Genomic DNA, 25,636 nt, shown 5'->3' on the forward strand with positions numbered 1-25,636 from the left:
TAAACAAAACTCGACAATAAACCACATAAGGAGATATTGGGACAGGTGACCAAAAGCTGAGTCGAAGAGGTAGGTTTTAAGGTATGTGTTAAAGGAGAGAGAAGCGGAGAGGTTTGGGGTGGAATTACAAAGCTTTGGGCCTCGGCAGCTGAAGGCACAGGCGCCAATGGTGGAGAGATTAAAATCAGGAATACGCAAGAGGCCAGAATTGGAGGAGCACAGAGACATATTTTTATTCGTTAATAGGATGTGGACGTCGCTGGCGAGGCCAGCATTTATTGCCCATCCCTAATTGCCCTTGAGAAGGTAGTCGTGCGCCGCCTTCTTGAACCGCTGCAATCAGTGTGGTGAAGGATCTCCCACAGTGCAACGAACTAACAGACAAAGCACCGATGGGCGCGCCGGTTGCAGGAGAGCTGGTTGTCGGTGATATCGATGCTGTGAGCGAGACCAGACCGTTTCCATGTTTCCACAAACAATGTCCCATCCTTTATTTCTGGAAAAGTAACACTGATAGTGAACAATTACATTTCTGTGGCTGCAACATGTAACTTTTGCTAAGTGACACGCTGATTTAGTGTATCTTGCAAAAACAAGCACCTGCTGGTCTCTGTGGCGCAATCAGTTTGCGCGTTGGGCTGTTAATCAAAAAGTTGGTGATGCGAGCCCACCCACTGGACAAAAAATCCACCTTTTTCTTCCCACTTTCGGATTCATTGCCTCATTCTGATTGCCCTGATGCCGGTGCCAGGTTTTAATTCCTGATCTGCAGTAACTGGGAGCACTTTAAATGGCTCCGATCTCTTAATCTCATTTCAAGTTTTCGAATGTGTGATTTGGCTGCAAGAAAACACTCTGTGAACAATGTCATCTGAGCATGCCTGATTCGCCATAATTTACACTGCGGTCGGATATCAGGCACATGAAAAAAACAGTGAAATGTTTGTGTCGGCGCGATGCTCTGGGATTCCCTGCCTGACCATCGCCACCTGTCCTTCTCTGCAGCCTTCCGAAATACAGCGCAGGAAATGTATCCCTGTGAAATGAGCTCCTGGACAGAAATACGGAAATTAGTTTGGCTGAGGGGTTATATCCCTATCACGAGGTTGGAGATGTCAGATTTCCGTAGTGTAGTGGTTATCACGTTTGCTCAACACGCAAAAAGTCCCCGGTTCGAAACCGGGCGGAAATATTTTGAAACCTTGTCCCCATTAAAAATGATTAAATATTAAACGATTCACATTGCTGATGAAATGTGAACAAAGTCCATATCTCCCATCCCTGTTAATGCAGTCCGCTGAGAGCAGGCGATGAATGCCAGCGTGATATTGGGGTGAAGGCTGCTTCCAATGCTGTCTCATCACCGGTGGGATCTGGCGAAGATTTGATCAGCCTCATCCATTCAACCAATATATGAAACGGTGTTTGAGAAACATTCAAAAAATATAATAACATCCAGGATCCTGTCTTCAGAGTGCGTGGCGCAAAGGTCTGACTCCAGATCAAAAGGCTGGTGAACTTGCTTCAGCTTTCTGAAATGTACTTGTCCATCCTTCAGAGGTCATGGGAAATGTGTTTTTTGCCTTTCGAAAAAAGACGCGAAAGTTAGAGACATGTTTTGTTTTCAACACGGCTGGTGAAATGGCCGGACTATCATAAATTCGGAGTCGCCTTTGAAACATTTAAAGGCGACGACCTAAAAATCACTTAGTGCAAATTTAAAATCACGGTTCCTATTTATTTCGGTCTGAAAGAAATAACGATATACGTGTCAGTCAGCGCCCGCGGTGAGACGGTGATGAACTTGTTTGCTGCGAAGTTCACCGCTGGGCTAAAGTTGACGCCGTTTAAAGGACGCGAACCCACTCAATGTAAAGGATGAGCTCATAAACAACACGTCCCGTCAACGTCAAACACCTCCTTTCTTGTTCAATAGAGGGAGCAGAGGCGTGTCCATCATCAGATGCCAGCAACTTTAAGAAATGGAATAGATAAAGTCACAAATGCAAGTTCCAAATCTTTTCAATGCAAAGTTATTTCACTTTATTTAAAGTGCCGTGAGGCTGAAACGGGTCCCAGATGATTTGCGTTCACTCGTGACTTGTTTTCCAGTGTTGGTCCGTCAGGTTTGCAATTCAATTTGTATTGGATATTGAAGGTATTTCAGGATGATTGCACATCATACCATGTGTAAAGCAACCATCTTGATAACTTCAATCATCACACACTCTACATCGACGCTGCAGAGGCCCGAGCACCCCTTTCAATATTGTTTTTCTTAACTCACAGTTTTCAAAAGGGAATTGGATAAACGCTTGGATGGAAACATTTTCAGGGTTATGTGGAAACCGCAGGCGAGTGGGACTAACTGGACAGCTCTTTCAGAGAGCTGGCACTGGCACGATGGGCCAAATGGCGCTATCTTATTCTATGATTCTATTAATAGATCAATTTCCGCCTTTCACTGAGCCTCCCTAAATGGAGCGCAGTAATCGCGTCCCCGTAAAATGAGCTCCTGAACAGTAATACAGAAATTAGCGTGGCTGAGCGGTTTGAAACTCTGGTTAGGCTCCCAACAGGAAATTTCCTCTCTAAGTTTGATGAGTTTATCAATTATCTCCCCCCTTTCGATCTTGAATGTCTTTACATATTTTTTTCATCTCTTCTTCCACTGTCATGCCCAAAATACTTGTCTCCCTGGTAAATACTGAAACAAAGTGATTATTTAATATTTCTGCCATTTCGCTGTCATTGCCTGTGAATTTGTCGTGTGTATCCCTTAGTGACCCTATTCCTATCCTAAACTTTCTTTGGCTGTTGATGTGTCTAGAATACTTTGCTTTTTTTGATATTCCTTTTTGCCTTTCTAATAGTTCTTTAGACTTCTTTCCCAGTGTTATCACATTCCCCTCTCTCCTTTATTGTCTAGTGTGGGCCTTTTTCTTCAGTTTCAATTTTGCCCTTGTTTCTTTATTCATCCCTGGTGTGTCATTTCTGGCGAGTTTGTTCTTGCTTTTCAGTGGGATATATTTCTCCTGAACTCTATTGATCACCGTTTTAAATGTTTCCCAGTGCTGTTCTATTTCTTTGTTCAGGTCATTAATATGTCAAACATATCACCGTTTGAAACTTCTCAAGTCACATTTCCATCACAAAGCCAGTTGCTATTGTGGGAGGAGCAAATCAACTTGGTCGAAAAATCAGCTGCAGCCCAATCCACAAATAAAATATTTTCACGTCTTCGTAAAAATAAGCATTTTCGGAAGTGGGATTCGAACCCACGCCTCCAGAAGAGACTACGACCTGAACGCAGCGCCTTTGACCGCTCGGCCATCCTGACTACAAATTGAACGCTTAATTCTGCATCAATTCTGCACCGTTGGCCAGTGAACGCAACATAAGAGTTTTAAATGATACTCGCCTAACGTGGGGCGCGAACCCACGACCCTGAGATTAAGAGTCTCATGCTCTACCGACTGAGCTAGCCGGGCTTCTTTCCGTGAATCACCTTATCTGTTATTGCAGCAAGCAGGAGAAAGACTCCATTTCAAATTATTGGAATCAATTCTGAGGAACAGGATGAACTGTCACTTCGAAAGGCACGGACTAATCAAGAACAGTCAGCATGGATTTGTTAAGGGGAAGTTGTGTCTGACTAACCTGATTGAATTTTTCGAGGAGGTGATAAGAAGGATGGATGAGGGTAGCGCAATTGATGTCGTCTACATGGATTTTAGCAAGGCTTTTGAAAAGTTCCCACATGGCAGATTGGTCCAAAAAGGAAAGCACCATGGGATCCAAGGGAATGTGGCTTGTTGGATCCAAAATTCGCTCAGTGGCAAGAAGGAAAGTGTAATGGTCGACGGGTGTTTTTTGGCTGGAAGGCTGTTTCCAGTGGGGTGCCGCAGGGTTCGATACTTGGTCCTTTGCTTTTTGTGCTCTACATTAACGATTTGGACCGAAACTTCGGGGACATGATTAAGAAATTTGCGGGTGACACAAAAATAGGCCATGTGGTTGATAGTGAGGAGGAAAGCTGCAGACAGTGGGGGTTCAGGCAATTTTCTGACAACAAGGCACTCAATCCATCTCTGAACGAATTTTGAACGAATACGTGTGTTTGACCCAGCACAGGCACGATGGGCCGAATGGTCTCCTCTTGTGGACTAACATAATACGATGATACTAAGTGTTATCAGTCGGAAAAGCAACACATTGCAAATAAGAGCAGAGAGAGGAAACTCGTCTAACAGCATAACAGCACGGTGAGATATTGTATTTGAGAAGGATGAGGAGGGATAGTTTATCATGGTGGTAGTCACATGGAGCATCATTTGTGACTTTGATAAGGACCATTTCATGCTGCGACTGGGGCGGAAACCTAATTGGAGATATTCATCCCGGGCGCGGCCCCATCGTGCGCGGTGAGATGGAGGGGGGTGGTGGAAGTGTCAGAGCTGGGGCTCACCGGTGGAAGCAGCATAAACGTTTAAAACGGTACTCGCCCAACGTGAGGCTCAAACCCACTACCCTGAGACTTTTTAAAGAAAAGGTGGAGCAGCCACTGTCTGAATCTCTTGCTGTACTTGAAAGAACTCATTCCAAGTACGAGCAGAGAGAGGACACCATTCAGTTGCCCATTGCGTTGAGCAAGATACCATCGGTTTCTGTAGTGTAGTGGTTCTCACATTTGCTTAATACGCGAATTGTCCCCGTTTCGATCCCGGGCGGAAACATTATGTTGGAACTTGGTCTCCATAAACATCCAGGTTGATTTTCTTCTCCTGCCAAAAATGGAGACAGTGGCTGCTCCCTTATTCTTTGTAAGCTGCATCTTTTACTTCATTAAGCAGATAACTTTGAGTGATAGAAAACTGATCCTCAGTGACGCTCATTTTAAATTTTATTTCCTTTTACTCCAAAAGGGTATATTGGCCTTGGAAGGAGCGCAGCCCAGATTTACCAGAATGTTAGCAGGGCTCGAAGGGTTAAATTATGAGGAGCGGTTACATGCTTGTATTCCCTGGAATATAGATCGCTTTTTAGGATTTTGAAAGTGAGATAGACAAATCCTTTCCTCTGGTGAGGGAGTCTAAGACAATATCAGAATATCACAATAGCTGTTTTACGAGTGAAAACAGCCCAACGCATCACTGTGAGTGTCAGAGACGAGTCTCAAGGTGTCGCGTCCTGTCCAGTGAATGTCAAAACTTTTAAAAGTTGCAGAAAGTGTCAGGGGTTCAGATACACAAACCTTTAATTGGAATGAGATTTTGTCAGAGGTTGCAGCCTTCCCTACTTCTCTTGCCCTTTGCGAGACACCTGTTCCGGTTTAAATTTACAAACTGGGTGAGTTGGTGATCACGGTACAGCAGACTCAGCGGTCCCGGGTGAGACAGAGAGAAATCAGCCCGGGCGCGGCCACAATGTGTGCGGTGACACTGCACCGGATGTCGGGGGAAGTCAGAGCTGGGGTTCACCCCTGAAAGCAACATAAAAAGTTTAAATCAGAATACGCCTAACATGAGGCTTGAGCCCACGCCCTTGAGATTTAGAATCTCACACTATATCGACGGAGTTAACCAGGCCTGAAAAGCTCAGCCGCTCTTGTCTGTCATTGCAGTAAACTCGCCCCTGGGTATGCATGTGCAGCAATCCCAACATAACGACCATATCATTGGCTGTGTTTATCTCTGTGTGTGTGTCCACCTTCAGGTTGATTTTGAACGAATACGAGTGTTTGTCTTCTGTTTGTAACATCAAATAAAAGAGGCCTTCAGACACTTCCCTCCCTGACACTGGGGAACCAGTGAGACAGACCTGTTATTGTCAAAACGCAAATGAAACATTAATTGCGGAATTATATGGACTCTTATCAGCGCCAGAAGTAGATTTACAATATATACATCCCAATAAATAAATAAATAATACAGATTCATGTAAATACATTTGCAACTAACAGAGTCACGAAACCATAAATATTATTTGTACCTAATACAAACACTCCCAGATATATTTAGAAACTTTCCATGTTTTCCCTGGTGGTCTAGTGGTTAGGATTCGGCGCTCTCACCGCTGCGGCCCGGGTTCGATTCCCGGTCAGGGAATTTGCTCTTCCAAAAAACCCTGGGCACTTTTGCAGAATCATCGCAAATTGACGGCACAGAAGGAGGCCATTCGGCCCATCGCTTCCGCGCCGGCCGAAAATGAGCCAACCAGCCTCATCCCACTTTCCAGCAATCGCTCCGTCGCCTTGCAGGTTACACCACTTCAGGTGCAAATCCAAGTATTTCTTTAAATGTTGCGAGGGATTCTGCCTCGACCACCCTTTCAGCAGTGAGTTCCAGACCCCTCCCATCCTCTGGGTGAAAAAAACTCTCCTCAGTTCTCCTCTAATCCTTCCACCAATCACTTTAAATCTATGCCCCCTGGTTATTGACCTCCCTGCTATGGTAAATAGGTCCTTCCCATCCACTCTATCTCGGCCCTTCATAATTTTGTGCACCTCAATTAAATCACCACTCAGCCTCCTCTGTTCCAAGGAAAACTACCCCAGCCAATCCAATTTATCCTCACAGCCAAAATTCTCCAGCCCTGGCAACCTCCTCGTAAATCTCCTCTGTACCCTCTCTAGTGCAATCACATCTTTTTTGACCAGTCTGTCAATTGGGACCTTGCCAAAAGCCTTGCTAAAATCCATTTGGACCACATCAAAGTACTCCAGGTGTGTTCTCACCAAAGCCCTATTTAAATGCAGCAACATTTCCTTACTCTTATACTCCAACCTCCTTGCAAAAAGGCCAACATACCATTTTTCTTCTTCATTGCTTGCTGTACCTGCATGTTAACTTTCTGTGATTTGTTTGCAAATACACCCAACTCTCTCTGAATACCAACATTTATTGGACTCTCATCTTTTAAAAAATATTCTGCTTTTCTATTCTTCCTACCAAAGTGGACAATTTCACATTTTCCCACCTTATAATCCAACTGCCACCTTCTTACCCAATCAATTAACCTGTCCACCTCACTTTGCGTCCTCCTCACGGCTTATTTTCCCACTTACCTTTGTAACATCCGCAAACTTGGATACATTACATTCGGTCTCCTCAAGTAAGTCATTCATAAAGAATATAAACAGCAATTGCAACATAAATTGACCGCCAGGATCGAAAGCAGGTCCGTTCGCGTGTAAAGCGAAATGATAACCACGACACCACATAAAACCGCTGGTGACTTATACTGGACAGAGGGGAACTGACCAATCACCTCACTCTGCTCTGATTGGGACAGTTTTACTTCTCTTTAAACAACATCTCTCCTGTCCCACACTAAAATCATGGAATTGAATCATAGACTATTACAGCACAGAAGGAGGCCATTCTGCCGTGATGCCTTGCCTACTCTTTGAAAGAGCTGTCCAAATTAATCCAAAAAACCCAGCCTTTTCCCCATAACCTTGCAAATCAGTCCTCTTCAAGTACCTGTCCAATTGCCTTTTGAAAGTTCCTATGAAAGCTGCTTCCACCGCCCTTTCAGGGAGTGGCTACCAGATCGTAACAACCCTCTGTGTGAAAAAAAAATCTCCTCATTTCCCCTCTAGTCCTAAAAGCTCTCAATCCTTTTCCACGGATGCCTATTTACAAATATTTCATTCATCAAAAGCACACAAGTTACACAGGAAAAAGTCTTCATTTTCAAGTAATTAACGTTCCGAAGGAGCTCCCTAATTTCCCTCCCCTCATCTTATGAATCAGATCATTCTCGTCCGGATCCTTTTCCACATGAATCGGCCTCCCCCCTCAGGAAGTAGCCATTCTGATTCTGTTACTGTGGCCAGCTTTGTTCAGGCAGTTGGTTTGACAGGGACCTCACACCGCACTCTCCTCCCGTGTTTTCTTCCACATCCGCAGATTGGGGCCGGGACTGGAATGATTTTTTTTCTCTGTCTCACCCGGGGCCGTTGAGTCTCCTACTCAGATCACAAACCAGCTCTCCTACACCCGATCACCAACTCACCCAGTTTGTAAATTGAAACCGGAGCAAGTGCCTCGTCAGAGGGTAAGAGATGGAGGGGAGGCAGCAACCTCTGACAAAATCTCAGGCTCATCAGAGAGGTTTGTGTATCTGAACCCCTAATAACCTTCTGCTCCTTTTAAAGTTTTGACCATTGCACACGAGGCGGCGCTGACAGACTCGTCTCTTGCACTGACCGTCAAGCAAGCGGAGGGTTCACTCGCGAAAGCAGCGGAAAAGTTTAAAACCGAACTCACCCAACGTGGGGCTCGAACCCACGACCCTAAGATTAAGAGTTTCATGCTCTGCCGACTGAGCTCGCCGGGCCGGCTGAAGCATCTCCATTTGATCTGTTATTGCAGAGAGGCCGCTGCTGGCTCCGCCCCAGGGGCTGAGCAAAGAATCGGAGAAGGATACAGCTCAGAAGCAGGCCATTCGGGCCATCGCGCCCGTGCCTTGTCCGACAAACCATGTACCAGATTCTCCTGAATTCCAAGGTGTGGAACGAAAGCGAACAACAAAAGCCCTTACATTCGACCGTGGAGGTACAGGCAATTCTCTAAGAAACCGGTTTGTCTATTTCCCTGTGTTTACCTGTCTCTCTGGCTGTGATTATCTCTGTGCGTGTGGAGCTGCAGGCTGATTTTCAATTAATAAGTGTGTATGTGTATGTTTCTTTCAAAAAATAAATGAGGGAATCAAACGGAACTAGTGAGGCAGAATTCAGAGCAGGGTTCTGTTTATTTTGAAAAAGGGAACGCAACATGAATTCCGGAATTATTCAGCCTCCCACCAGCGCTAAAAACAAGCATAACCCCGATGTAATTTTAACACGCAAGCTTCTATCCTGGAATCAGATGTGCTAGCGTTGCGCCACGCGTTCGAACAGCAACGATCTGGATGTTTACCTTTCTGAAAGTTTCTCATACACCGTTTCACTTATTTCAGATCACCAAATCCTCGCCCACTCCCACCGGGTCTCAGGCAGCCTCAGAAGCAGCCTTCACCTGTTCGCGGCAGCATGACCACAGCAAATCCAATGACACACACCCGGCACCCAGAATCATCACATCACAGGAAAGGAACTGCTCAAAATGCATAACAGGACGGGCAGCATCTGAAAAAACGCTGAGACTTTCGGTGTGTGGACTTTGTTCAGGACTGCTAACAGGACGGTTTGAAAATTTAAACTATGGATGTGTAGAAATGAATGTCATGCTTCTTTATAAAGTGAGTGTTTATGTTATGTGTGCCATTTATCAATTTATTTTGATTATTTTACAATATGATTTATCTTGTTATAAATATATATCATTGCAACTGTAATAATTATGAATGCATTTGGGTGTAACTGTGTGCTGGCTATCATTATATATCTGTATATCTGTGTTATGTATTTGTCATAGAGTCATAGAGTCATAGAGTTGTACAGCACGGATAGAGGCCCTTCGGCCCATCGTGTCCGCGCCGGCCATCAGCCCTGTCTACTCTAATCCCATATTCCAGCATTTGGTCCGTAGCCTTGTATGCTATGGCATTTCAAGTGCTCATCCAAATGCTTCTTGAATGTTGTGAGGGTTCCTGCCTCCACAACCCTCTCAGGCAGTGAGTTCCAGACTCCAACCACCCTCTGGGTGAAAAGCTTCTTTCTCAAATCCCCTCTAAACCTCCCGCCTTTTACCTTGAATCTATGTCCCCTTGTTAGAGAACCCTCAAGGAAGGGAAAAAGCTCCTTAGTATCCATCCTATCAGTGCCCCTCATAATTTTCGACACCTCAATCATGTCCTCCCTCAGCCTTCTCTGCTCCAAGGAAAACAAACCCAATCTTCCCAGTCTCTCTTCATAGCTGAAGCGCTCCAGCCCTGGTAACATCCTGGTGAATCTCCTCTGCACCCTCTCCAAAGCGATCACATCCTTCCTGTCGTGCGGCGACCAGAACTGCACACAGTACTCCAGCTGTGGCCTAACCAGTGTTTTATACAGCTCCATCATAACCTCCTTGCTCTTATATTCTATGCCTCGGCTAATAAAGGCAAGTATCCCATATGCCTTCTTTACCACCTTATCTACCTGTTCCGCCGCCTTCAGGGATCTGTGAACTTGCACACCAAGATCCCTCTGACCCTCTGTCTTGCCTAGGGTCCTCCCATTCATTGTGTATTCCCTTGCCTTGTTAGTCCCTCCAAAGTGCATCACCTCGCACTTTTCCGGGTTAAATTCCATTTGCCACTGTTCCGCCCATCTGACCAACCCATCTATATCGTCCTGCAGACTGAGGCTATCCTCCTCGCTATTTACCACCCTACCAATCATTGTATCATCAGCGAACTTACTGATCATACCTTTTACATTCATATCCAAGTCATTAATGTAGACCACAAACAGCAAGGGACCCAGCACCGATCCCTGTGGTACCCCACTGGCCACAGGCTTCCAGTCACAAAAACAACCTTCGACCATCACCCTCTGCCTTCTGCCACTAAGCCAGTTTTGTATCCAAAGTGCCAAGGCACCCTGGATTCCATGGGCTCGTACCTTCTTGACCAGTCTCCTGTGGGGGACTATATCGAAGGCCTTACTGAAATCCATGTATACCACATCCACTGCGTTACCCTCATCCACACGGCTAGTCACCCCCTCAAAAAATTCAATCAAATTAGTCAGACATGATCTTCCCTTGACAAAGCCATGTTGACTATCCCTGATTAATCCTTGCTTCTCCAAGTGGAGACTAATTTTGTCCTTCAGAATTTTTTCCAATAATTTTCCTACCACTGATGTTAGGCTCACTGGCCTGGAGTTGCCCGGTTTTTCCCTACTCCCCTTCTTGAATAATGGTATTACATTAGCGGTTCTCCAGTCCTCTGGCACATCCCCTGTGGCCAGAGACGTTCTGAATATATGTGTCAGAGCCCCCGCAATCTCCTCCTTTGCCTCACACAGTAGCCTGGGATACATTTCGTCCGGGCCTGGGGATTTATCCATTTTTAGGCCTGCTAAAACCGCCAATACCTCCTCCCGCTCGATGTTAATATGTTCGATTATATCACAGTCCCCCTGCCATATTTCTATGTCTGCATCGTCCTTCTCCATGGTGAAAACAGATGCAAAACATTCATTTAGAACCCCTCCCACATCTGCCGGTTCCACACACAGATTGCCATTTTTGTCCCTAATGGGCCCTATTTTTTCCCAAGTCATCCTCTTATCCTTAATATACTTATAAAACATCTTAGGATTTTCCTTTATTTTGCTCGCCAGTGTTATTTCATGGCCCCTCCTTGATCTCCTAATTTCTTTTTTAAGTATCCCCCTGCACTTTTTGTACTCCTCTAGGGTTTCCTCCGTCTTTAGCCTTTTGTATCTGCCAAAAGCCCTCCTTTTTTTCCTAATCCATTCTCGTATATCCCCTGGCATCCAAGGTTCCCTGGAGTTCTTGGAACCACCCTTGACCTTTACGGGAACATGTTGCCATTGTATGGTCTCAATCTCCCTTCTGAAAGACTCCCATTGCTCCGATGCGGATTTTCCTACAAGCAGCTGATCCCAGTCCATTTTGGCCAGATCCTGCCTTATCCGATTAAAATCGGCCTTCCCCCAATTTAGAACCTTTATTTCCGGCCCCTCCCTGTCCTTTTCCATGACCACCTTAAATCTCACCGAATTATGGTCACTGTCATCAAAGTGCTCACCGACTAGCACTTCTTCCACTTGGCCGGCCACATTCCCTAGAATTAGGTCCAGTACCGCCCCCTCTCTTGTAGGACTTTCTGCATGCTGGCTCAAAAAGCTCTCCTGGATGCACGTTAAGAATTTTGTACCCTCTAAGCCTTTTACACTCTGAGTATCCCAGTTAATATTGGGGAAGTTGAAATCCCCCACTATTATTACCCTATTATTTGCACAATTTTCTGAGATTTACCTACATATCTGTTCCTCTATCTCCCCCTGACTGTTTGGGGGCCTATAGGACACTCCCATCAAAGTGCTTGCCCCCTTTTTGTTTTTAAGCTCCACCCATATGGCCTCATTAGAGGAACCTGCTAATATATCATCGCTCCTTATGGAAGTAATTGATTCTTTAATTAATATTGCGACCCCCCCCCTCTTCTTATACCTCCCCCTCTGTCTCGCCTGAAGATTCTGTACCCCGGAATATTGAGCTGCCAGTCTTGCCCCTCCCTCAACCATGTCTCTGTGACAGCAACAATATCATACTCCCATGTGTTTATCAACACCTTCAGTTCATCCACCTTATTCGCAAGACTCCTTGCATTAAAATAGATGCGATCCAGCCTTGCCCTCACATATTTGCCCTGTCTTCCAAGCTGACTTGTTTTTTTCTCTATATTTCGCTGCACATCACCCCCTATTGTAGTTCCACTCTGTATCCCATCCCCCTGCCAAGTTAGTTTAACCCCCCACCCCAACAGTGCTAGCAAACCTCCCCGCAAGGATATTTATCCCGCTCTGGTTCAGGTGCAACCCGTCCGACTTGTACAAGTCCTACCTTCCCCAGAAGCAGGCCCAGTGATCCAGGAAACTGAAACCCTCCCTCCTGCACCAACTCTTCAGCCACTCATTCATCTGTTCTATCCTCCTATTTCTATACTCACTAGCCCGTGGCACTGGGAGTATTCCAGAGATTACAACCTTTGAGGTCCTGCTCTTTAATCTGCGACCTAGCTCCCTAAATTCTTGATGCAGGACCTCATCTCCCTTCCTACCTATGTCGTTGGTCCCAATGTGGACCACGACCTCTGCCTGCTCACCCTCCCCCTTGAGAATGCCCTGTAGCCGCTCAGTGACATCCATGACCCTGGCACCAGGGAGGCAACAAACCATCCTGGAGTCACGTTTACGGCCACAGAAACGCCTGTCTGTTGCCCTTCCGATAGAATCCCCTACCAATATAGCTCTTCCACTCTTTTTCCTCCCAGCCTGTGCAGCAGAGCTACCCCTGGTGCCAGGAAGTTGGCTGCTGCTGCCTTCCCCTGATAAGTCATCCCCCTCAACAATATCCAAAGCGGTATATTTGTTTGAGAGGGGGACGGCCACAGGGAACCCCTGCATTGCCTGCCTGCTCTTCTTACTCTGCCTGGTGGTCACCCAATTACTTCCTGCCTGTACAACCGTTACCTGCGGTGTGACCATCTCACTAAACGTGCTATCCACGACGTTCTCAGCATCGCGAATGCTCCTTAATGAATCCATCCGTAGCTCCAGTGCCGCAATGCGGTTTGTCAGTAGCTGCAGCTGGATACATTTCCTGCAATAAAAAAATAAGACATAGAGAAATAAATATCCAGAAAATACATTTACGTTATATACACCCCAATAAATGAATAAATAATAGATACATGTAAATACATTTATAATATATACACCCCAATAAATGAATAAATAATACAGATACATGTAAATACATTTACAATATATACACCCCAATAAATGAATAAATAATACAGATACATGTAAATACATTTACAATATATACACCCCAATAAATGAATAAATAATACAGATACATATAAATATATTTATAATATATACACCCCAATAAATGAATAAATAACACAGATACATGTAAATACATTTACAATATATACACCCCAATAAATGAATAAATAATACAGATACACGTAAATACATTTACAATATATACACCCCAATAAATGAATCAACAATACAGATACATGTAAATACATTTGGAAGCAGCAGTCATGAAATGCATTTGCATCTAACAAATCAGAAATATATTTTTCATCTAAAACGGCTGCAGCCCAATATATTTATAACTATGACAAAACAACACATATAGCGCTCCCTGGTGGTCTAGTGGTTAGGGTTCAGTGCTCTCACCGCCGTGGCTCAGGTTCGATTCCCAGTCAGGGAATTTATTTTTAAAAAACAGTTCACTTCATTACACAAAATAATTCATGTCTCGAAGATGATTTTTAAAATTACCATTAATAAACCCAAAACGTTCTGTTTCGAACTGAAAGAAATGCTAACAATTTTGCCGAGTGACTGTCGAAACTACGCTAACTTTTCTGACTTCCATCCCTTCTCATTTTACGCACTTTATTTTTAGGATTCTGCTTCAAAGTGTTCAGTGGTGATGAGACCAGAAATCTGGTGCAGTCGTTGTTGAATGTGAAAGGATTGCAGCCCAATTTACACGAGAGAAAGCTCGCGCCTGGAAGTTTGTGAGGAGCAAGTTCCAGCAAATTGTTTCTGACCCGGGATTAAACCGGGAGTGTTTTCGCGTGTGAGGCCAACATGATAACCATTACACCACGAAAACGTCTATTTAATCCAGCCCAGGTCAGATGTAAGTGTTCAGGGAGGAAGTGAACTGCTGACTCCTACTTCTGGGGGATATCCCAAAGCGCTTCATGGAGGTGTAATCAAAAACATAGAATCATGGAATCACAGGAGGCCCATCGTGCCTTTGCCAGCTCTTTAAGCTAAATGGTGCAATTTTAAAGAGGGTGCAGGATCAGAGAGACCTGGGGCTATACGTTCACAAATCTTTGAAGGTGGCAGGACAAGTTGAATAGATTGTAAAAAAATATATTCGGAATCGTTGACTTTATTAATAGAGGCATAGAGTACAAAAGCAAGGAACTTATGCTAAACCTTCATAAATCACTGGTTAGGCCCCAGCTGGCCATCACACAATTCTGGGCACCACACTTTAGGAAGGATGTCAAGGCCTTGGAGAGGGTGCAGAGGTGATTTACTAGAACGGTGCCAGGGATGAGGGATTTCAGTGAGGTGGAGAGACTGGAGACGCTGGGGTTGTTCTCCTTTGAGCAGAGACGGTTAAGGGGAGATTTAACAGGGGTCTTCAAAATCATGAACGGTTTTGATAGAATAAATCAGGAGAAACTATTTCCAGTGCCAGAAAGGATGGTAACCAGAGGACACAGATTTAAGGTAATTGGCAACAGAGGTGAGATGAGGAGAATGTTTTTAAGCAGCGAGTTGCCATGATCTGGAATGCACTGCCTGAAAGGGTGGTGGAAACAAATTCAATAATAACATTCAAAGGGGAAATGGATAAATACTTGAAGGGGAAAATTTTGCAGGACCATGGGGAAAGGGAAACGGAGCGGGTCTAATTGGATAGCTCTTTCAAAGAGTTGGCACAGGCACGATGGGCCGAATGGCCTCCTTCTGTGATGTTTCCATGCTGTGATTCGATGTTATGGAGGATTTTCTGATGCAGTGGATATTCGGGGCAGAGGATCAAGTGGGGATTGAGCTCGACGGCAAGTGTATACAGTTCGTTCAAAGGACTGAAGCCGATGGTTTCATTCTTCCCGTCGTTGAGCAGCAGGAAATTACTCGGCCATGCAGGCGACATTTTTTGTCTTCATTCATGGGATGTGGGTGTCAATGGAATGGTCAGCATTTATTGCCCATCCCTAATTGCTCTTGAGAAGGTGCTGGTGAGCCGCCTTCGTGAACTGTACCTTTCATTGACTGTGTCATTGACATTTCCTGGATAGAGAGAAACTATTTCCGCTGGTTGCGGATTCTAGGACTCGGGGGCACAGTCTAAAAATTAGAGCCAGACTTTTCAGGAGTGAGATTAGAAAACATTTCTACACACAAAGGGTGGAAGAAGTTTGGAACTCGCTTCCGCTCACTGCAATTGATATTTGCTTAATTGCTAATTTTAAATCTGAGATCGATAGCTTTTTGCCAACCGAAGGTATGAAGGGATATGGACCAAAGGCAGGGATACGGAGTTAGATCACAGATCAGCTATGATCTGATCAAATGGCGGAGCGGACTCGAGGGGCTGAATGGCCGACTCGTGTTCCTGTGGTACATTTCCCCAACTGTCTGTTCTCTCCGTAGTTGTTGCCTTGTGTTTCAAGCATATTTTCGTTTCAAGCTCGGTTTTGGGATGAGCCGGTGGGCGTCAAAACGTGCCGTGGATCGAGACCGGGTTGCTTATTGCGGGAAGAGCAAATCAACTGGGCCGAAAAATAAATTGCAGCTCAAGCAACAAATAAAATAGGAGTCAAAATAACTGATGTTCGGAGTGGGATTCGAACCCACGCCTCCAAAGGAAACTGCAACTTCAATGCAGCGCCTTAGAGCGTTCGGCCATCCTGACTAATAAACGGCTTTTTCACTCGCCACCCTTTCCACATTGAGACCCGCCAGGAGAAAGTTTCACTCACTCCAGTGGTTGGTAAGATAAATGCTGCTGGAAAGGCTCGGCGAGCGGGATGCCACCTCCCCGGGTTTTCCTGAGCCGATTGTACTTTATTCCTATTTAATCACGGGAATATCCGCAATCAGGAGCTAAAAATAATTAAAAGCTGAATCACAGAGAAAGGGAAATCCATATTACATCTGATAAACTAATCAACAGCGCTCCCTGGTGGTCTAGTGGTTAGGATTCGGCGCTTTCACCGCCGCGGCCCGGGTTCGATTCCCGGTCAGGGAAGCAGCATTTGAACACTTGTTGTATTCATCGCATGAACTGACTCAACGTCTGTGGGAAGAAAAAAAAACAATCATTGTTTTCATCACCATTAATTAACCGATAACGTTATTTTGCAGAATGAAAGGCGACTGAGGGAAGTTGGAAAACTTTAATAATTTATTTTGTGCGATAAACTTTTTATCCCTTCTCATTTTACACACTGTATTTTTAAGGGCTCGGTTTAAAATGTTCAGTGCTCGTGAGACCACGAATTTGTGTTAAATTTAACAGACCGGCTATTTCACAGAGAAAAAATAAATTTGCCCCAACATAATGTTTCTGCTTGGGATTGAACCAGGGACTTTCCACGTATAAAGCAAACGTGATAACTGCAACACTGCAGAAACCTCTGTTTGGGTTATCAACCAGAAGTTCGAATGACTGCATTGATTCTCTTTCATAACTATTCAATTGATCGAAGTTGCACAAGTCACAAAAGAAAAATGTTCATTTCAACGTTATTAAACTCCCAAATGTGACCTGCCTTGTTTGGACAGGGGTTTGACCCTGACGTCACAGCCTCAACAAAGCATATTCTGAACATTTCCATTGGGAACAGGAGGAGGCCATTCAGCCCCTTGAACCTGTTCCGCCCTTCAATGAGATCAGAGATGATCTGTACCTCAAATCCATTTACCCGCCTTTGCTCCCGATCCCTCGATACCCTGACCCAACAAAAATCGATCGATCTCAGTCTTGAAAGCTTCAATTGACCCCCAGCATCAACAGCCTTTTGGGGGACAGAGTTCCAGACTTCTACTGCCCATTGTGTAAAAAAGTGCTTCCTGATTTCGAAACTGAATGGCATGGTTCTAATTTTAAGGTGATGTCCCCTCGTTCTTGATTCCCCAGATGAAATTGATTCTCTCTCTCGATTCAATCGAATCATTTGAACATGTTAAACACCTCGCTCAGACTGCCCCTCAATCTTCCATACTCGAGGGCATTCGAGCCCAGTCGATGCAGCCTGTCCTCATTATTTAACCTTTTCAGCCCCGGTAACATTCTGTTGAATCTGCTCTGCACCCCCTCCAAGGCCAATCTATCCTTCCTGAGGTGCAGTGTCCAAAACTGAACGCAGTTACTCCAGACGCAGTCTAACCAGAGCTTTATATAACTGGAACATAACTTCCACTTCTTTATATTCCAGCCCCCTGAGATAAAGGCTAACACTGCGTTAGCCTTTTAAATTATTTTTGGACCCGTCCGTTAGCTTTTACTGATTTATGCAAAAGAACTGTTAATTCTCTTTGCTTCTCCACAGTTCCGAGCTTCTTACCATTTGGAAAATACCCTGATCATCGGTCCAAAGTGGATTACCCAACATTGAACTCCATCTGCCATAGTTTCTCCCACTCACTTAATCTATCAATGTCCCTTTGCAACTTTCCACTTTCATCCACATTACTTACTGTACCACCTAACTTAGTGTCATCAGCAAACTTGGATATAAGACTCTCTGTTCCTTCATCTAAGTCATTGATAAATATGGTGACAAGCTGAGACCCCAGTTACAGATCCCTGGGGGACACCACTAGTCGCATCCTGCCAATTGGAGTATGTGCCCATTGTCCCTACTCTCTGTCTCCCATCTCCGAACCAATTCTCTACCCATGTCAATACATTGCCTCAAGATCCATACGCTTTCATTTTTGCCAACAGTCTCTTGTGTGGAACCTTATCAAATGCCTGTCGAAATTCCATATAAATAATATCATGGGAACATAGGAACAGGAGTAGGCCATTCAGCCCCTCGTTCCTGCTCCGCCATTTGATAAGATCATGGCTGATCTGTGATCTAACTCCATATACCCGCCTTTGGCCCATATCCCTTAACACCTTTGGTTGCCAAAAGCTATCTGTCTCAGATCTAAATTTAGCAATTGAGCTAGCATTAATTGACGTTTGCAGAAGGGAATTCAAAACTTCTACCACCCTTTGTGTGTAGAAATGTTTTCTAATCTCGCTCCTGAAAGGTCCGGCTCGAATTTTGAGACAAAATGGTGGCTGGTTCGCCGGACATCTTGGACAAAATGGCTGTAAGTACGGTGGCCATCTTGGACAAAATGGCGGCAAGTCCTTCACGGCTGTTCGACAGGAACAGAAGGAGGCCATTGAGCTCCTCAAGCCTCTTATATGGGAACTGAAGGTCATTCAGCCTCTGAAGGATGTTACACAGGAAAAGGAGGAGGCCATTCAGCCCCTCAAGCCCGTTCATCGTTACTGGAGGCCGATCATCACCTCAAGCCTGTTATATAGAATCAGGAGGAGGTCATTCAGCACTTCGAGCCTGTTATACAGCAACTTGAGGCCAATCAGCCCCTCAAGCCTGTCAAATAGCAAAAGGAGGAGGCCATTCAGCCCCTCGAGCCTGTTATTTGGGTACTGAAGGCCATTCAGCCGTTCGAGCCTGTTATACAGGAACTAGACGCCAATCAACCCTTCAAGCCTGTCAGATAGCAACAGGAGGAGGCCATTCAGCCCCTCGAGCCCCTTACACCAGATCTGGTGACAAATCAGCCCCTCAAGCTTGTTACATAGGAACAGGAGGAGGCCACTCCGCCCCTCGAGCGTGTTATACGGGAACTGAAGGCCATTCAGCCCCTCGAGCCCATTACACCGGAACTGGAGGCCAGTCAGACCCTCAAGCCTGTTACATAGGAACAGGAGGAGGCCATTCAGCCCTTCGAGCCTTTTATACAGGAACTTGACTTCAATCAACCCTTCAAGCCTGTCAGATAGCAACAGGAGGAGGCCATTCAGCCCCGAGCCCGTAACACCAGACCTGGAGGCCAATCAGCCCCTCAAGCCTGTTACATAGGAATAGCAGCAGGCCCTTCAGCCCCTCGAGCGTGTTATACGGGAACTGAAGGCCATTCAGCAGCGCGAGCCTATAACACTGTAATAGGATTCGGTAATTAAGCCCCTCGAGCTTGTTGCACTGGAACAGGAGGGGGCCATACAGCCCTTCGAGACTGTTATAAAGGATCGGGACGCCATTCAGCCCCTCGCACATGTTACAAAGGAACAAGATGAGTCCATTCAGCCCCTCGAGCATGTTAAATAGGAAAAAGAGAAGTCCATTCAGCCACACGAGCCTGTTACATAGGAACAGGAGGAGACAATTCAGCTCCTCAACTGTTCCGCCATTCAATTAGATCATGGCTGATCTGTATCTTAACTCCATCTACCCGCCTTGGTTCCAGAATCCTTCATACCCTTGCCGAACAAAAGTCTATCAAGCTCCGTTTTGAAATTTCGTGTTGAGCCCCAGCCTCAACAGACTTTTGTGGGAGAGAGTTCCAGATTTCCACGGCCCTTTTGTGAAGAAGTGCTTCCTGACATCACCCCTGGACGGCCTAGCTCTAATTTTAAGGTTATGCCCCTTTGTTCTCGACTCCCCCAACAGAGGAAGTAGTTTCTCTCGATCTGCCCGATCAAATCCTTTCATCATCTGAAACACCTCAATGCAGTCACGTCTTAATCTTCTATATTCAGGGGAATACAAGCCTCGCCTATCCAACCTGTCCTCATAATTTAAACCTATTAGCCCCGATATCATTCTGGTAAATCTGTGCTGCAGCCCTTCCAAGGCCAATGTATCCTTCCTGAGGTGCAGTGCCCAGAACTGAATGCAGTCCTCCAGATGGGCTCTAACCAGAGCTCTGTACAGCTGGAACATAACTTCCACCCCTTCATATTCCAGCCCTCTTGAAATAAAGGCCGACATTCTATTTGCCTTTTAATTATTTTTGTAACTGTCCACTAGCTTTTAATGATTTCTGTACTTGGACCCCTAAATCTCTCTGCTCCTCCACAGTTCCGAGCTCCTCACCATTTAGAAAACTCTCTGATCTATCTTTCTTAGATCCGAAGTGGATGACCTCACATTTCCCGACATTGAACTCCATTTGCCACAGTTTTGCCCACTCACATAATCTCTCAATGTCCTGGGAATGCTTGGTGCCTTTGTTTGGTTGGAGAATGCTATATATCAGATCGTTATTTTAAAAAGATTACAACTAATTTTCATTTTGTACTTTTTGAACAAGATCATTATTCCCCGATCAGTAAAATGTCTGTGTTTTTCAAATAGTGGTGACAGTTCAGAGATAGTTGTTTTTTTGCCAAATTGAATGAAGTGAAATTTTGCTGATTTAAAATCAGCTGTGTTCCTAAGCTTGAAAAAGCAGCTCCTCTGTTAGGTGAGGCTCCACTCCAAATGTCTCAGTGTTTCCGCTTGTCCTGATATCAATGTAACATTTGAAGGGCTCCAGGTAATGAACAGTGAAACCCCTTCAGATTATCTCAGCCCACTCGTTCTATCCAGTGCCTAATAGTGCCTGCTGTTCAAAGGTTGACAGATTCACACTACACTGGACCTTGTTTTAGACTTTAACTGCCAAACAAATTGATGAAACAATAAGAGAATAAAGAAATAGTAGCAGTAAGGCAACAGTTTTACTGTAAAGCTCAACCAGATCCTGATTGGAAAAGAAAATAATAAATAATTCACAAATACTATACGAAACTGTGACTGAACTATCGAACATCCTGGTTCTTTGTTGTCTTTTTCTCACAAACTATGGAAGCTGTCGACTTGATTAACATTCTCAGAGATTCCAAACAGACTCACCAGTTTGAAAAAGACAGGCTGATAAATGGCTTCAAAACAAGGACTGGGAGCCAGTCATTTTAAGCAATGGTCTGTTTAATTCAAAAGAAGCTGCCAATCAAAAGTGTACGAGAAGAAATGACCCCGGAGGTTTGTATCTGAATCAAGTGTTTGACTTTGTGAATTGCAGCCTGCCTTTAAGAGGTGCAGGCTGCCTTTAAGATGTGCAGCCTGCCTTTGAGAGGTGCTGACCACTCACGCTATATCGGGGACCCCCTGCTGGTGAGAAGCCGCTCAACAGCGTAGCCAGGCCTGACTGCTCGCAGGAATCAGGTAAATCACCAGGCAGCACCAATCTCACCGACTGTCTGCATCTCAACGACCGGGTGCAGGTTAATCACGTGGGGGTTAATCGTTCCCGCCCCCGGATTCGGGCGTTATCGAATTTAACCCCGTGCATATCTTTATATATATATTACATCGATTATAGCACGGCACAGAAACAGGCCATTCAGCCCATCTGGGTAAAGAAATTCCTCTGAATTTCTTATTTGTCAACAACAACTTCTGGAGTAGAAGATATGATACAATAGATAATCTAATAATATATTTATATATATTTAACATCGAATGCACAGTACAGTAGAGAGGCCATTCGGCCCGACTGCTATTTCTATTTTAAAACAACTACTTCTTGTATGTATAATACAATGTAATATATCGTTACATACATATTACATAGGATGCACCACGTCACAGAAACAGGCCACTCGGCCCATCTGGGTAAAGATTTTCCCCTGAATTCCTCATTTGACAACAACAACACAATCTTGACTATGTTTTATAATATAATATATTTATATCTTTTACTTTGAATGTACAGTACAGCGCATATATCACAGAGGCCATTCGGCCCAACAGCTATTTCGATTTTACAACATCTTCTTGTATATATAATATATTTATGTTTGGACATATACTGCATAGAATACAGCACGGCACAGAATGAGGTCATTCGGCCCATCTGGGTAAAGAAGTCTCTCCGGGATTCCCTGTTTTACTGCAACAACAACGGCATTATATCTATTTTTATATGCATAGAATTACATCGAATGAACTGCAGGGGAAAAGGTGCCTTTCGGCCCAACTGGGTAAATAAATATCCCACAGTGTTCCCGCAGTGACCAAGTGATCATCGAGTGCACTCAGTGTTAGTTCCCCATTAATCAACAGTGTCCCAGTGATTCACAGTGCACCCAGTGATTCCATAGTGATCGCAGAGTGACCCAGTGATCTTACAGTGCACCCAGTGATCCCACAGGGATCGCAGAATGACCCAGTGATCTTACCAGTGCACCCACTGACAGGGCCCCAGTCATGCACAGTGTCCCAGTGATTCACAGTGCACCCAGTGACAGTGCCCCATTGATCCACAGTGTCCCAGTGATTCACAGTGCACCCAGTGATCCCACAGTGATCGCAGAGTGACCCAGTGATCTTACAGTGCACCCAGTGACAGGGCCCCACTCACGCACAGTGCCCCAATGATCTACAGTTCACCCAGTGATTCCACAGTGATCGCAGAGTAACCCAGTGATCCCACAGTAAACCAGTGATCCCACAGTGGTTCCAGTGATCCCAGTGTTCCACTGATCCCACAGTGTTCCAGTGACCCCACGTTGTTCCAGTGATCCCACGATGTTCCAGTGATCCCACAGTGTCCCAGGAAACTGCAGTGACCAAGTGATCCCAGAGTAACCTATTGGTCCCAGTGTCCCACTGATCACACAGTGTCCCAGTGGTCCCACAATGTCCCAGTGAACCTGCAGTATCTTAGTGATGCCACAGCAACCCGTGATCCCACAGTGCTCCTAGTTATTCAACAGTGACCCAGACACAACTCACGTGAGCCCCATTGCGTGCAGCCTGTGGTGAAGGCCTCGACCAGTCCCCTGTGGAGAGCAAACTTCTTCCCAAAGAATCCTCCTCCTCCCAAAAATTCACTTCCAACATTTTCATGTTACAGCATTTCTACAAAAATATCCTCTGGAGGGAGAGAGAAAGAGTGAAAATGAATTGATTAAAAACAAAGTAAGCGATTAAAAAGGCACAGCAAGAGCCCAGAGCTCCCTCACACTCACTCACTCACTCACTCACACACATTCACACTCACTCACTCATTCCATTACACAGGCAGGCAATCTCTCAGCAAACACCACTGACAAACACAATCCTTAGTTAGAAAGCAGAGAATCGAAAGAAAAGTGAGAAACGTTGGGAGATAGAGAGAGACAGAAAGGCACTCAGGTCAGACTGAAGAGCACAAGTTGCTTCTCTCTCTCTAATACAAGTTGCAAGGTTTTCTCTCCTGTTTTGCCACTCAATCCCTCACCCACCAAATCCCCCCTCCCCACCCCTTCCCTAAAAGGTGCTGGTCTGTCTGCCTGTTCGAGTTATTGTTCGCTGCCTGGTCCAAATTGCTCCCGTGCTCATTTTCACTTCTGTCCCTGGAGCAGGGGACGCAAACCCTGGGCATTTTTTGCTACTTCACCCTTTATGTTGCAGTTTGCAAAGGTGAACGAACTTTACCTTTGCTCTTTTCTCTTGTTTTAATGTGCAGTGGACAAAAAGCCTGTAGTTTGTGGTCAACTTACAGTTTGTGGCTTTTTCCAATCAGCCAAAGAGTTCAAACAAATTCATGACGGTTAAAACAGCCAAGGTAAAAACGTTTTTTTGAAAAACCTAATACACAGCATGATCCCTCATTCAGTTACAGGGACAATCTCTCAGCAACATTCATTTACACAGAAACAAAGTCCAGTTTATAAAGGAGAAGAATCTAAAGTGTAAAAGATTGAGAGACAATCTTTATCGACTACAACAACTTGTATTTATATATTACAGCAACTACTACAACATCAATTTGCATATATACATATATATGTATTTCCATAATACAACTACTATTACAAAGCCTCCATAAAGGCTGTGGGGAAAGAGCAGAGGGGGAACTGGGATTAATTCGACATCCCTTTCAAAGAGCAGGCAAATGCACAGTGGGCTGAATGGCCTCCTCTTCTCCCGTACCTTCCATGGAACTATGAATCTATGAACAACAACTTCAATGCCATGAACCTGAAACAAAATGGACACCAGTGAGGCAGTCATCTTACTGAGGGGCAAGCTGGACATCTTCCTGAGGGGCAAGGCAGCCATTTAAGTGAGGGGCAATGCACATATTTAAGTGAGGGGCAAGGCGGCCAACTAAATGGGGGGCAAGATGGTCATATTGAACAGATTGGCTGCCATGAAGCAGAAACAAAATGGCGGCCCTGATCCTGAAACATAATGGCCGCCAATAAGGCAGCCATCTTACTGAGGGGCAAGGTGGAGCTTGTTATGGTGAGAGACACGGACAGGGTGCATTTGGTGTTCCTGTTAAATCACTGTTGCACCATAGTTAAAGATACAAACTGTGTGAGACTGGCACTAGCTGGTGTTTAACATAAAGACAACGGTGCAGTGAGGGAATTAAACACCAAAATGTGATCTTATCCAAAATAATGGATTAACATTTGGTTATTTGGACTTAATTCTTACAGAGAAGGAGAGACCAGACATTCGGAGGAAAGGTCAAATGAGCCATTTTGTGTAGAGAATGTAATTCTAGTTTCTATTAAATAAATCAAAGTAAAATTGGACTCGATCTGAATGTAGTTCTGAACTGGGATTTGGTTTAATTCTCCATTATTCATATTTTTCTTTAATCTGAAACAATAACAGTATTTGTAACAGTAACAGATCAGGAGAGTGCTGCGGGACACTGTCCAGTTTAGTAATACAGCAGAAGGGGTAAGAGTACATTGTGATTTATTACAGAATCCCAGCAACTCACTGGGAATGTTACACATGGCCCAGATGGAGGAGCAAAAAGGTGCAAAGTGATTTTACACTTTAATTTGGGGCAATTCATTTTTATCTCCACAAGGTTTAATTTTAAATTTAAATAATGGACTCTTTATCCAAAAGAAACTTCAAGCACAAACCATGGCTTTATGAACAAAACAATCATTTATTATACTTATTACACTAGAAAAAATTACATTAGAATTTCATCAACATCTTGGGATTATACCCGATTTAGAATTGCTTTAACATCAATAAAACAACACATTCTGAATTGCCAAAATGCATAACCGTTTGGAAATCCAATGTCTATCTTCGACTAAAGTGATAACGAAAGTTATATCCTTATGGTTGACTCAAGCTTGCCTGGAAGATTCCAGGCGTTTTGATGGATACCGTTGTAGTGTATCCTGTCTATCTCTTGTATCCAGGTCATCTGCTTCACAGGCAAACTGTAAACCAGCATCGAGGCATCAAGCTGGGAGGTAGCGAGCAGTCATGAAGATTCCAGGTGAGGTGGTGCTGCCAGGAAGCGAAAGGTGATTTTGGAGCAGCATTGGTGGATCTGCGTCTCTCCACTCAACTTCTG

The 25,636-nt window shown here is 44.6% G+C and overlaps 6 non-coding genes across 6 annotated transcripts; 3 read left to right on the forward strand and 3 right to left on the reverse strand.

The window, feature by feature from the left end:
* The first annotated feature begins 1,119 nt into the window (after positions 1–1,119).
* Positions 1,120–1,192, forward strand: trnav-aac (transfer RNA valine (anticodon AAC)). The gene has a single exon. It is a non-coding gene; the product is annotated as a tRNA-Val (tRNA).
* Positions 1,193–3,257: 2,065 nt separating this feature from the next.
* trnal-cag (transfer RNA leucine (anticodon CAG)) lies at positions 3,258–3,340 on the reverse strand. Its single transcript has one exon. It is a non-coding gene; the product is annotated as a tRNA-Leu (tRNA).
* A 78-nt stretch (positions 3,341–3,418) lies between these two features.
* On the reverse strand, positions 3,419–3,491 carry trnak-cuu (transfer RNA lysine (anticodon CUU)). Its single transcript has one exon. It is a non-coding gene; the product is annotated as a tRNA-Lys (tRNA).
* A 2,544-nt stretch (positions 3,492–6,035) lies between these two features.
* trnae-cuc (transfer RNA glutamic acid (anticodon CUC)) lies at positions 6,036–6,107 on the forward strand. The gene has a single exon. It is a non-coding gene; the product is annotated as a tRNA-Glu (tRNA).
* A 2,163-nt stretch (positions 6,108–8,270) lies between these two features.
* trnak-cuu (transfer RNA lysine (anticodon CUU)) lies at positions 8,271–8,343 on the reverse strand. The gene has a single exon. It is a non-coding gene; the product is annotated as a tRNA-Lys (tRNA).
* An 8,072-nt stretch (positions 8,344–16,415) lies between these two features.
* On the forward strand, positions 16,416–16,487 carry trnae-uuc (transfer RNA glutamic acid (anticodon UUC)). Its single transcript has one exon. It is a non-coding gene; the product is annotated as a tRNA-Glu (tRNA).
* The last annotated feature ends 9,149 nt before the right edge of the window (positions 16,488–25,636 follow it).

The sequence above is a fragment of the Heptranchias perlo genome, unplaced genomic scaffold (genome assembly GCF_035084215.1).
Source record: "Heptranchias perlo isolate sHepPer1 unplaced genomic scaffold, sHepPer1.hap1 HAP1_SCAFFOLD_63, whole genome shotgun sequence".
NCBI classification, from domain to species: Eukaryota; Metazoa; Chordata; class Chondrichthyes; order Hexanchiformes; family Hexanchidae; genus Heptranchias; species Heptranchias perlo.